Source organism: Carcharhinus amblyrhynchos, chromosome 15, assembly GCF_965287045.1.
Source record: "Carcharhinus amblyrhynchos chromosome 15, sCarAmb.v2.hapA, whole genome shotgun sequence".
Lineage (NCBI taxonomy): Eukaryota > Metazoa > Chordata > Chondrichthyes > Carcharhiniformes > Carcharhinidae > Carcharhinus > Carcharhinus amblyrhynchos.
The window spans coordinates 70,393,437-70,405,588 of NC_137338.1; the positions used below are offsets into that span (position 1 = coordinate 70,393,437).

The window sequence follows — 12,152 nt, forward strand, 5'->3', positions numbered from 1 at the left end:
AATTGCAGAATCTTACAGCATGAAAGAGGACCATTTGGCCAACTACATCTTTGCAGGCTGTTTGACAGAGTCCTTCCAATTAGTCCCTCTGTTTTTATCTTCAGCTCTTCGTATATTTATCCAGTTCCATTTGGAAAGTTATCAGTGCAGAAAGAGGCCATTTGGCCCATCGAGTCTGCACCGACCACAATCCCACCCAGGCCCTACCCCCATATCCCTACATATTTTACCCGCTAATCCCTCTAGTCTATGCATCTCAGGACACTCAGGCAATTTTAGCATCAACCTAACCCGCACATCTTTGGACTGTGGGAGGAAACAGGAGCACCCGGAGCAAACCCACGCAGACACGAGGAGAATGTGCAAACTCCACACAGTGACCCGAGCTGGGAATCGAACCCAGGACCCTGGAGCTTTGAAGCAGCAGTGCTAACCACTGTGCTACTGTACCGCTCGTTACTATTGAACCCATTTTCATCATCCCAACAGGTAGTGATCCAGAACAGGACTTGCTGCATCAAAGTAACTCCTCGTCTCCCTAGTTTGTTCTGTAGTCAATTATTCTCTGGTTACTGATATCAATGCCAGGGAAAACCATCTCTTCCTCTTTACTTGATCAAAAACCCTCCATGCCTCAATTAAGTCCCCACCTACCCCTCTCTATTTTACAGGGTGCAATCCCTACTAATGCATCCACATACGCTAATCTCAATCCCTGGTACCATCCTCATAAATCTCCCCTCCAAGACCTTACCATCCTTCCAAAAATGTGTGCCCACAATTAGACACAATGGCCGGAATTTTATTCACCCATCCGCCACGGGAATTGGCACGAGAGAGGAGCGGACAATGGAAAGGTCCATTGACTTTGGGTGGGATTTTATGGTATTGGGATGAGCAAGGTTGTAAAATCCCACCTAATATTCCAATTGGAGCCTAATCAATGATTAATTAAAGTTCAGCATCATTTTCTAGCTTTGTACTCTGCTCCCTCTTTATCATCACCAGGACTCCTTATGCTTTTTTATACAGCCTGATCAACTCATTCTCCCACTTTCAAAGATGTGTGCACACCTTTATTAGATCTCTCAGATCTCTCTGTTCCCACACATCCTTTAACATGGCATCATTTTGTTTATATTGTCTCTCCTTATTCTTCTTGCCAGAATGTATCACTTCACTACAAACAAAAAAGTGATTAGGTCACAGACTAGACCTGATTTCTTTGAATGGCAGGGCAGGCTTGAGAGACTAAATGACCTCTTCCATGTTCCAGTGATGTTATTGGTCAGACAGCTCAGAATTAGATGTGCAGTGTACATCTCCGGCTGGTAAACTAGCGACATCTTCAGACGTGTTGGGAAATAAAACATGGCAACAACAGGAAGGCAGGTAGGAACATGCACCTCCTGACTTCAGTAGGGGCCAACACGTTTTTTTCATGGAAAGGGACACACGCACATGCGCACCCAGACACGTGTGAATGTGCCCGCTCGCCCTGCCCTCTGCCTGCTCACAGTGCCATCTGCCTGCTCGCCACGCCCACCACCTGCTCCCCTTGCCCTCTGTCTGCTCACCGCATCCTCTGCCTGCTCGCTGCGCCGACCACCTGCCTGCCACGCCCTCTGCCTGCTTGTTGTGCCCTCTGCCAACTCGCCGTGCCCTCTGCTCATTCGCCGTGCCCACCACCTGTTCACCACGCCCTCCGCCCGCTCACTGCACTTTCCCCCTTTTTTGCCGCACCCTTTGCCTGCTCGCTGTGCCCTCCCCCTGTTCATCGCACCCTCTGCCCGCTTGCTGTGCCCTCTGACTGTTCGCGCGCCCTCTGCCTGCTGACTGCTCACTCTCCCCGTTCGCCGCGCCCTCAGCCTGCTTGTTGCACCCTCTGTCTGCTCACCATGCCCTCTGTCTGCTCACCATGCCCTCTGTCTGCTCACCATGCCCTCTGTCTGCTCACCATGCCCTCTGTCTGCTCACCATGCCCTCTGTCTGCTCACCATGCCCTCTGCACACTCGCCGTAACTTTTGGCTACTCACCATGCTCTCTGCCTGCTCATTGTGCCCACTGCCTCCTGCTGGCCGTGCCCTCTGCCTGCTGGCTGTGCGTCCTTATTTACTCTGCGTACCCATCTATAAACAGAGCTATTCTGTTCCTTTCTAACTCCACAATAAGAAATGCAGCATTTTGGAAAGGATTGGCAGTCTCCAGGGAGATAAATCAAGTGAATGATGGAGCAGAGGAACAACATCCACCCAGAAACTGGCCAAATGCCAAGTTACTCTCATGTTCCTGCCTCAACATCTGGGACAAACAAACCTCTGCGGCATTGAACAACTCATCCATTTTATCTGAAACTGAACCAAAAAGCAGTTCTGTCCTATTGTCACGGACAGCCGATGCTTTCAGTGAAATGGAATCCCTAACATCTCCCCACTGACAATATTCAGGGCAAAGCTCTGTGGATACATTATTCATACTTCACACCCCAGGATGTCTCATGTCATCAGGTCGAACATTGGCATGGAAACCTCCTGCTGATTACTAGGCACTCAGCTGATGAATTAGTCCTCCTGTATGTTGATCACCACTTGGAGGAAGCACTGAGGGTGATAAGGACACAGAATGTACTCTGGGTGGGGGAACTTCAACATCCATCATCAAGAATGCCTCAGTCGTGCCACCACAGACCAAGCTGGCCAGGCTCTAAGGGGCATGACTGCTAGGCTGGCACTGCGTCCGGTGGTGAGGGAACCAACAAGAAAGGAAGACATACTTGATCTCATCCTCACCAACATGTCTGCCACAGATGCATTTGTCCATGACAGTAACAGTAAGAGTGACCACCGCACAGTCCTTGTGGAGCCATTGAAGAAACCCTCATGTTCTATGGCACTGCCACCATGCTAAAAGGGATAGATCTCCAACACATTTAGCAACTCAGAATTGAGGCGCTGTGGGCCATCAGCCGCAGCAGAATTCTACTCAACCACAATCTGTAACCTCATGGCCCACCATATTCCCCACTCCTTGTCAACAACCCTCAATGTCAACGAAAGGAAGGAGATTGTCATCGACTTCAGGAAGTGTAAAGGAGAACATGCCCCTGTCTGTATCAATGGGGACAATGTAGAAAGGGTCGAGAGCTTCAAAGTTCTTAGGTGTCCAGATCACCAATAACCTGTCCTGGTCCCCCCTCACCGATACTATAGTTAAGAAAGCCCACCAAAACCTCAACTTTCTCAGAAGAGGAAGGAAATTTGGCATGTCAGTTACAACTCCCACCAACTTTTACAGATACACCATAGAAAGCATTCTTTCTGGTTGTATCACAGTCTGATATGGTTCCTGCTCTGCCCAAGATCACAAGGAACTACAAAATGTAGCATCACAGATGTCAGTCTTCAACCAATTCAGTCCTCTCTATATGATATCAAGGATTGACTGAAGGCACTGATACTACATAAGCCCTGACAACATTCTGGTAATAGCACTAAAGACTTCTGCTCCAGAATTAGCTCAATGCCCAGCCAAGCTGCCCCAATACAGCTACAACACTGGCATCTACCCAGCAATGTGGAAAATAGCCTAGGTATGTCCTGTACACAAAAAAAAACAGGATAATTCCAACTTGACCAATTACTGCCCCATCAGTCTACTATTGAATAATGATGGAAAGTGTCACTAACCGTACTATCTAATGGCATTTTCTCAGCAATAGTGTACTCACTGACTCTCAGTTTGGCTTCCGCCAGGGTCACTCACGTCCTGATCTCATTACAGCCTTGGTTCAAACATGGGCAAAAGAGCTGAACTCGTGCGGTAAGCTGGAGTGTCCACCATCTACAAGATACAGGTCAGGAGTGTGATGGAATACTGTCTACTCGTTGGATGGGTGCAGCTCCAAAAATGTTCAGAAAACTCGACACCATCCAGGACAAAGCAGCCTGCTTGATTGGTACCATACCTGCAAGTATCCGTTCTCTCCACCACTGGCACACAGTTGCAGCTGTGTGTGCCATCTACAAGATGCCTGTAGCAACTCACCAAGGCTCCTTAGGCAGCACCTTCCAAAACTGCAACCCCCAACCACCTAGAAAGACAAGGGCAACGTACATGGGAACACTATCACCTTCAAAGTCTACCACTGCTTCTGGAGACTTGTACTCACCTCTCACCTCAATACTAAATCTTTTTCTATTTTTTAAATTCTACCCATTAAATCTCCATTGCTTGCTTACCTTTAGTTATATCCTTTTTTACTATTGAAGTGATATCATCCTAAATCACAAATCTTTGTTAATGCCTTGTCAATGATATTGTTATGGTGAAGAAGAACTAGTGATGGTGTTAATTGACTTTGAGTATATATAAATAGGAGAAACCTTTGCTGTTTAGTTGGAGTTACAGTGCTCCACCAGGAGCTGTCACCTTGTCTTGTTGGTTGAATTTTTGTTTCTTTTGTTTATCTAAAAGGAATACATAGAGGGGATGGCTGGGACATTGGGCTGTACGGGCGGAGAGCTGTGAGACTGAACAAGGCAAATAAACTCTCTCAATAAAGAAAAGCTCAGTGCTTTGGCTTATATAAACCCCCCCTCTACATCCAAAGGGATACCTCTGCCCTGGCACTGCCCGGGCATATCCCTCTCCCCTGTATACTGAACTGCGCAGTCCCAGCAGGTTCCCTTCGACTGCTTCACATTGTGAGTTGCAAACCTGACCGACATGACGTTAGGAGTTCGAAAGGTGGGGGGACAACATGCCTGCGAAATACATTAAAATATGTTAAAATACACTGAGATAAGGTTCCTGCCTTTCCTGAATGGGAACCTCATTATGTCACCAATGAGGGGCAGGGAAAAGCAGAAAATGAGATCTCGCTGGCAAGATTCTTGTTTTCCAAACCTCCCGAGATTTTGTGCCTATGTTGCCATTTGCACTTGTGGCGGGTACGGGTGCAAGTTTGCAGGCAAAATCTTGGCAGTTAATTGCTCCCTGGTGCATTTTCCGTGGCTCAATTGTTCAAAATGGGTATAAGAACCATAGAGTCCCTGTAGTGCAGAAGAAGGCCATTCAACCCATTGAGTCTGCACCAACCCTCCAATAGAGCATCCCACCCATACCCTATCCCCTTAACTCCAGGTATTTATCTGTTTCTCCCACCCCCAACCCCCATCCGACACATCTTTGCATACTAAGGGGCAATTTAGCATGGCCAATCCACCTGACCTGCACAGCTTTGGACTGTGGGAGGAAACTGAGCCCCCGGAGGAAACCCACTCAGACACGGGGACATGCAGATAGTCACCTGAGGCCGGAATCGAACCTGGGTCACTGGAGTGGTCGATGCCGGCATCTCCACATCGTGGTAAGAGACCAGTGCTTTCCGCTGTGCTGCCCAGTAAGCTCTTAGTATCATTCTAGTCAATCTTTTTTGCAGCTTCAGGGCATCATTTTTGTAATGTAGAAACCAGTAATATATTCCAAATGGAGTCCAACCAATGTAACATGTCTCCATTTTTCAGTTCTATCCCTTTAGAAATGAATGCCAGCACTTTGTTTATTGGACCTTAATAACTTCTGCTGCTACTTTTAAAAGTCTATGAGTGGGATTTTCTGCTTGTCCCAAGACTGGAAGTTCAACGGATCTTTGTATGACCCTCTGCGATTCCCGGGAATCCACCCTGTGTATAGGCACTTCCAGATGTCTCCACTCCATTCACACATTTTTTTTCCCGAAGGGAATGTGCGGTTCCTTTCTGCTGCCTGCTAAATTGTAAAAGCTCACACTTATTGATAGTGAAGTTAATTTTCCAATTGTGCCTGCGTTCTTTCTTAATGTCCTATTTTGCAGTTACCCTCTATATTAATAACACCCCTCAATTTGGTATCATCTGTCAAATTGTACTTCCAATTCCTGAGTTCAAATTGTTTCTGTAAATGATGAAACACAGTGATGCTTGTAGGATACAAGCAAGGCGTTTGATAAGGTCCCCCATGCAAGACTTCTTGAGAAGGTGAGAGGGCATGGGATCCAAGGGGCTTTGGCCTTGTGGATCCAGAACTGGCTTGCCTGCAGAAGGCAGAGAGTGGTTGTGGATGGGTCTTTTTCTGCATGGAGGTCGGTCACCAGTGGAGTGCCCCAGGAATCTGTTCTAGGACCCTTGCTGTTTGTCATCTTCATAAATGACCTGGATGAGGAAGTGGAGGGATGGGTTAGTAAGTTCGCCGACGATACAAAGGTTGGTGGTGTTGTGGATGGTCTGGAGGGATGTCAGAAGTTGCAGCGGGACATAGATAGGATGCAGGACTGGGCGGAGAAGTGGCAGATGGACTTCAACGCAGATAAATGTGTAGTGATCCATTTTGGCAGGACCGATGGGATGAATGAGTACACTATCAAGGGCAGGAGTCTTGGTAGTGTTGAAGAGCAGAAGGATCTTGGGGTCCGGGTCCATAGGACTCTTAAATTGGCCTCGCAGGTGGAGGATGTGGTCAAGAAGGCATATGGTGTACTGGCCTTCATTAATCGAGGGATTGAGTTTAGGAGTTGGGAGGTAATGCTGCAACTTTATAGGACCCTTGTCAGACCCCACTTGGAGTACTGTGTGCAGTTCTGGTCACCTCACTACAGGAAGGATGTGGAAGATATTGAAAGGGTGCAGAGGAGATTTACAAGGATGTTGCCTGGATTGGGAGGCATGCCTTATGAAGATAGGTTGAGGGAGCTGGGACTCTTCTCCCTGGAGAGACAAAGGTTGAGAGGCGACCTGATAGAGGTTTATAAAATGTTGAGAGGAATAGATAGGGTGGATTCTCGGAAGCTATTTCCCAGGGCTGAAATGGTCACTACGAGAGGACACAGGTTTAAGGTGCTGGGAAGCAAGTACAGAGGAGATGTTAGGGGTAAGATTTTCACTCAGAGGGTGGTGAGTGAGTGGAATCGGCTGCCGTCAGTGGTGGTAGAGGCGAACTCACTGGGGTCTTTTAAAAGACTTCTGGATGAATATATGGGATCTAATGGGATTGGGAGTTACAGATAGTTCTATGGCTTGGTAGGTATAGATGTGATTAGCACAACTTGTGGGCCGAAGGGCCTGTTTGTGTTGTAGTGTTCTATGTTCTATGATATCGGTTTTCAATTTCATTATCAGCTTACTATCCAATCTGCCACTTGTCCCCTGATGCCACTCGTTTTGCCCATATTCTTGGGGCATTTCCAAACTCTAAATATATTACATTTCCTGTGTTACCTTTGTCTACTCTTTGTTACTTCTTCAAAGAATTCAATAAAGTTTGTCAGATGTGATCTTCCCTCTTCAAATCCGTGCTAACTATATTTTTAGTTGCTTGAGAGTTATTATCAATAATAAATTTATTAATTTATTTACTTAGTTATTTATTAATATCACAAGTAGGGCGTACATTAACACTGTAATGGAGTTACTATGAAAATCTCCTAGTCATCACACTCCAGCGCCTATTCAAAGAACAAAGAACAACACAGCACGGCAAACAGGCCCTTCGGCCCAACGAGCCCGCGCCGCCATTTTAACATTACCAGTCCCCCCTCCACCCATGACCCTTGTCTATGCTTATGGCCTTCCACATTGAGGGAAGACTAATTTAGGGACAATTTGTTACACCAATCAGCCTAAAAGCACATCTTTGGGGTGTGGGAGGAAACCGGAGCATCCGGAGAAAACCCACGCAAGCACGGGGAGAATGCGCAAACTCCCACAGACACTGGCCCAAATTCATGTATCTGCACAGCAAACAGTGATAATCACTGAGCTGTCGTGTTGCCCAGCATCTGGTCCAGTTTAAGAGCACACTAATGATGTGAAGTACTCAGCTATTCTCGAAACATCCAAGAGCAGCCCTCGTACGACCCATCGCGTGTGTGCCCCTTGTTGGACAACAAGGCAGACCAAAGCACCTGTGGATTAAAAGAGAAAAACATCAATAACATGCACATCCTTGTACAAACATTCAAGGGAATCCCCAGTAGCTCAAAAGTAGAACAAGTGAGCCAGAAAATATGTTGGAAGGTCCATAGGAATCAATTGATTCCCAGGGACGTCCCTTATTTAAAACATTCTCCTATATCCCTCCATCTCCATCCCGCTCATGTGCCTGTCTAAGTAACTCTTAAACAACTCCAGTGTGCCTGCCTCCACCACCTTACTTGGCAGTGCATTCCATACCCCCACTACCCTCTGTGTGGAAAAACCTCCCTCTAACATCCGAATTATACCTCGCATGCACCTAACCGGCACGTCTTTCAAACTGTGGGAGGAAACCGGCACACCCGGAGAAAACCCACGCAGACGTGGGGGAACGTGCCAACTCCGCACAGAGAGTGACCCAAGTCGGGAATTGAACCCAGGTCCCTGGCGCTATGAGGCAGCAGTGCCGTCTTGGGCTGGCCATGGACCGAGGATTCATTTCTCATCACTAACGTCCGCAGTATTTTGCTTTTTGTGAGATGACGTGATGCAAAGCTGATTGGAGTAGCCATGAGCTCAGTAAAGCCTCCAGCCTCACCATTACCTAGCCAACCCCCCTCCCCTGCACCCCCAGATGCTCTTAAAACCTAACAATTCGTACTGTGGCCTCTTTGCAATCGGTTAAATTACTTCCAGCTGCCTTCGATAACTCGCCTTGTTGCTTTGCACTGTCCAAGATTAAAGGGCTTTTTTTCTGCACATCTGTTGAGCCTGGAGTTTGTCACGTGGAGCAGTATTGTTGAGTTACCATTGCAGTTTTTGTGAGGTGAGTTATTTCTCTCTCTCGGCGGATTTTCCTGGCTCCCTGATACTTTCTGTCACCTCCCTGTACTTGTTGGATAAGGTAACTGGGAGGTGAGCGAAGGCACTAATCCCGCAGAACCTGACCTTGCTTCCCTGCTGCCTTTCAAGGACCTGCTCGAAATACTGGCTTCTACATCCTGGGCTGTGCTCAGTTAACAGCTGCCCTGCCTTGGCACAATGTTACACCAACAATTTAACTGGCTCACAATGGCTGCTCACATCTGGCTTTCAGCACTATTATTTTTAGGCTCTTTTCAATGTCCTGCTGTGTGGGAGTTGAAGTGGATGATTCAGCACAGCTCCCGGAAATGTCATAAAACCTCTGAAGCAACTTTCTCCGTCCCAGCCAAATACTCGGTTAACCCCATCAACAGTGCGTCAACAGCAGCCTCCCAACTTTTTATCCCTTTAAGCAGGGATTTTCACTGCCACCACAGTGGCTTTAGGAAAAAAAAGTTGTCTTGAAAACATGGTAAAAATTTCCACTATTCCAATTTCTTATAATTTATGAAAAAATCATTGTTTTGGTGTTTCACAATGACTTCCCGACATGTCACATATCATGAACTGCGTTAACGTGATAGATTTCTATCTTGATTGAGGAATGAATGTCGTGAAACTGTGAACTTTGAATTACACGTAGATTGTAACGTTCAATTTGAATCTCAGCGTTTCTTCTGAATATTTTAAACTTTTACAGATGGGATTTGGGTGTTGCTGTCTAGGCCAGCATTTATTGCCCACTCCGATTAACCTCGAGGAGGTGATGGTGAGCTGCTTTCTTGAATGGCTGCCGTTCCTGGGGTGTAGGTACACCCACAGTGCAGTTAGTGAGGCAATTCCAGGATTTTCGCCCGGTGACATTGGGGGATCTGCTTCGAAGTCAGGAACGGTGAGCGACTTGGAGGGGAGTTTCCAGCTCGTGTGTGATCGCAGGTAGCTTCCGCTTTTGTCTTTCAAGGTTGTAGTGGTCGTGGGTTTGGAAGGTGTTGTTTAAGGAGTTTTGCAGCACATCTCGTAGATGCTATCCACGGCTGCCACTGTTCATCACTGGCGGAGGGAGTGAATATTTGTGGATGCGGTTCCAATCAAGCGAGTTACTTGATCCTGGGTGGCGTCAAGCTCCTTGAGTGTTGTTGGAGCTGCTGTCATTTGGATAAGCGGAGAGTATTCCTTCACACTCCTGGCTTGTGTCTTGCAGATGGTGGACAGGCTTTGGGGAGTCAGGAGGTGAGTTACTTGCTGCAGGATTCCTAGCCTCTGACCTGCTCTTGTAGCCACAGCATTTATATGACTAATCCATCTCATTTTCAGTGGTCAGTGGTAATTCCCAGAATATTAATAGCGGGGAATCAGCAATGGTAGTGTCATTGAATGTCAAGGGGCGATGTTTAGGTAGTCTCTTGTTGCATATGATTCTTTTCTGGTATTTCCGAGGCACTTGCTACCTGTGAGTACAAGCCTGGTTATTGTCCAGGTATCGTTGCCCCTTATCTGAGTCGCAAATGGTAAGCACTCATCAGCGAACATCCCCACTTCTGACCTTATGATGAAGGCCATTGATGAAGCAGTTGAAGATAGTTGGACCCTGAGGAACTCCTGCAGTGATGTCCTGGAGCTGAGGTGACTGGCCTCCAGCCACTATGACCATCTAACTTTGTGCCAGGTGTGGTGCCAACCAGAGGAGAGTTTCCCACCTGATTGCCACTGCCTGCAGTTTTACTCGGGCTCCTTGGTGCCATCGTCTGTCAAACGCTGCCTTGATGTCGAGATGCAGTCATTCCACCTCACCTCAGCTCTTTTGCCCACGTTTGAACCAGGGCTGTACTGAGACCAGGAGCTGAGTGACCCTGGCAGAACTCAAGCTGAACGCCACTGAGCCGGTTATTGATGAGTGAGTGGCATCACTTTGATGATGGAGAGTGGGCTGATGGGGCAGTAGTTGGCTGGGTTGGATTTGCCCTATTTCTTGTGTACAGGACCATATTGTTTATTACAGGACCTTTTACAGGATATTACAGGACCTTTTCCGTACTGTTGAGTAGATGCCAGTGTTGTAGCTTGACTGGAACAGCTTGGTTAGGGTACAACAAGTCCCAGAGCACAAGTCTTTATTTCTATTGCTGGAATATTTCTCAGGGCCCAAAGCCTTTGCAGTATCCAGTGCCTTCAGCTATTTCTTAATATCACGTGGAGTGATTCAAATTGGCTGAAGACTGACAACTGGGGTGCTGGGGATCTCTGGAGGAGTCTGAGATGGATCATCCACTTGGCACTTCTGGCTGGAGATTGTTGTGAACACTGCAGCTTTATCTTTTGCACTGATCTCCATTATTGATGATGGGGCTATTTGTGGAGCCTCCTATCCCAGTGGGTTGTTTCATTGTCCACCACTATTCACAGCTGCATGTGGCAGGGTTTAGATCTGACCCATCAGTTGTGGGATCGCACAGCTCTATCTATTACTTGTGCTGTTTGGCATGCAAGTGGTCCTATATCGTTACTTCGCCCGCTGTTGCTCCTGGCATCACCTTCCTGCATTGGACCAAGTTTGATCCTCGGCTTGGTGGTATTGGGAGAGTGGGGGATATAGGTCAGGTCAGGTTGTGGTTGAGGTCATTCCTGTTGCTGCTGTTGGCACACAATGCTTCATAGATACCCAGAGCTGAGTTGCTAGATCTGCTCGGTGGTTCAGCCACACAACACGATGGAGGGTACCCTCAATGCGAAGATGAATTCTGAAAAGCTTTGAACATTCCTACCATTGCTGCAAAAAATCGATCAGCTACTAACCTGAAATAGTGATAAACCCTTTAAATAGCACTGGGGGGGAGGGGGGTGAGCTGTGGATCCTCCCTGCTGCTGGGCATGTTTTCAGCTGCGTGAGGTTAAGAGAGAGTGTGAAAGCAACAGAGAAAAGCTCAGCAGGTCTGGCAGCATCTGTAAAGGAGAGAAAAGAGCTGACGTTTCGAGTCTAGGCCACCCTTTGTCAAAGCTTTCAGCAACCCCAGTAATTTTGTAAGAGGGAGTGAGAGTGGGAGCTCCGAAATGGAGCGATCTTAAAGAAAGTAACACACCAAAACCACAGAAGGAGATATTTGGACAGATGATCAAAAGCTTGGCTGAAGAGGAAGGCAGCTGGAAGCATTACAGGGAGGAAGACAAATTAGAGCCGGGGGAGACTTTTAGGAGGAGATATCAGAGGTGAAGACACAGTCATCACTGGTGGAGACAATAGACTCTCAAAAGGCCTGAGTAAGAGGGGCACAGCTTTCGTGGAGGCTTGTGGAGATGGAGGTGAATACAGTGATAGGAAGAGCTGAGGCCACAGAAGGATT

At 47.3% G+C, this 12,152-nt stretch overlaps 1 protein-coding gene across 1 annotated transcript in view; it reads left to right on the top strand.

Moving 5' to 3' along the window:
* pir (pirin) overlaps positions 1-12,152 on the top strand; it is a 76,981-nt gene that overhangs the window by 27,900 nt on the left and 36,929 nt on the right. The window lies entirely within an intron of this gene.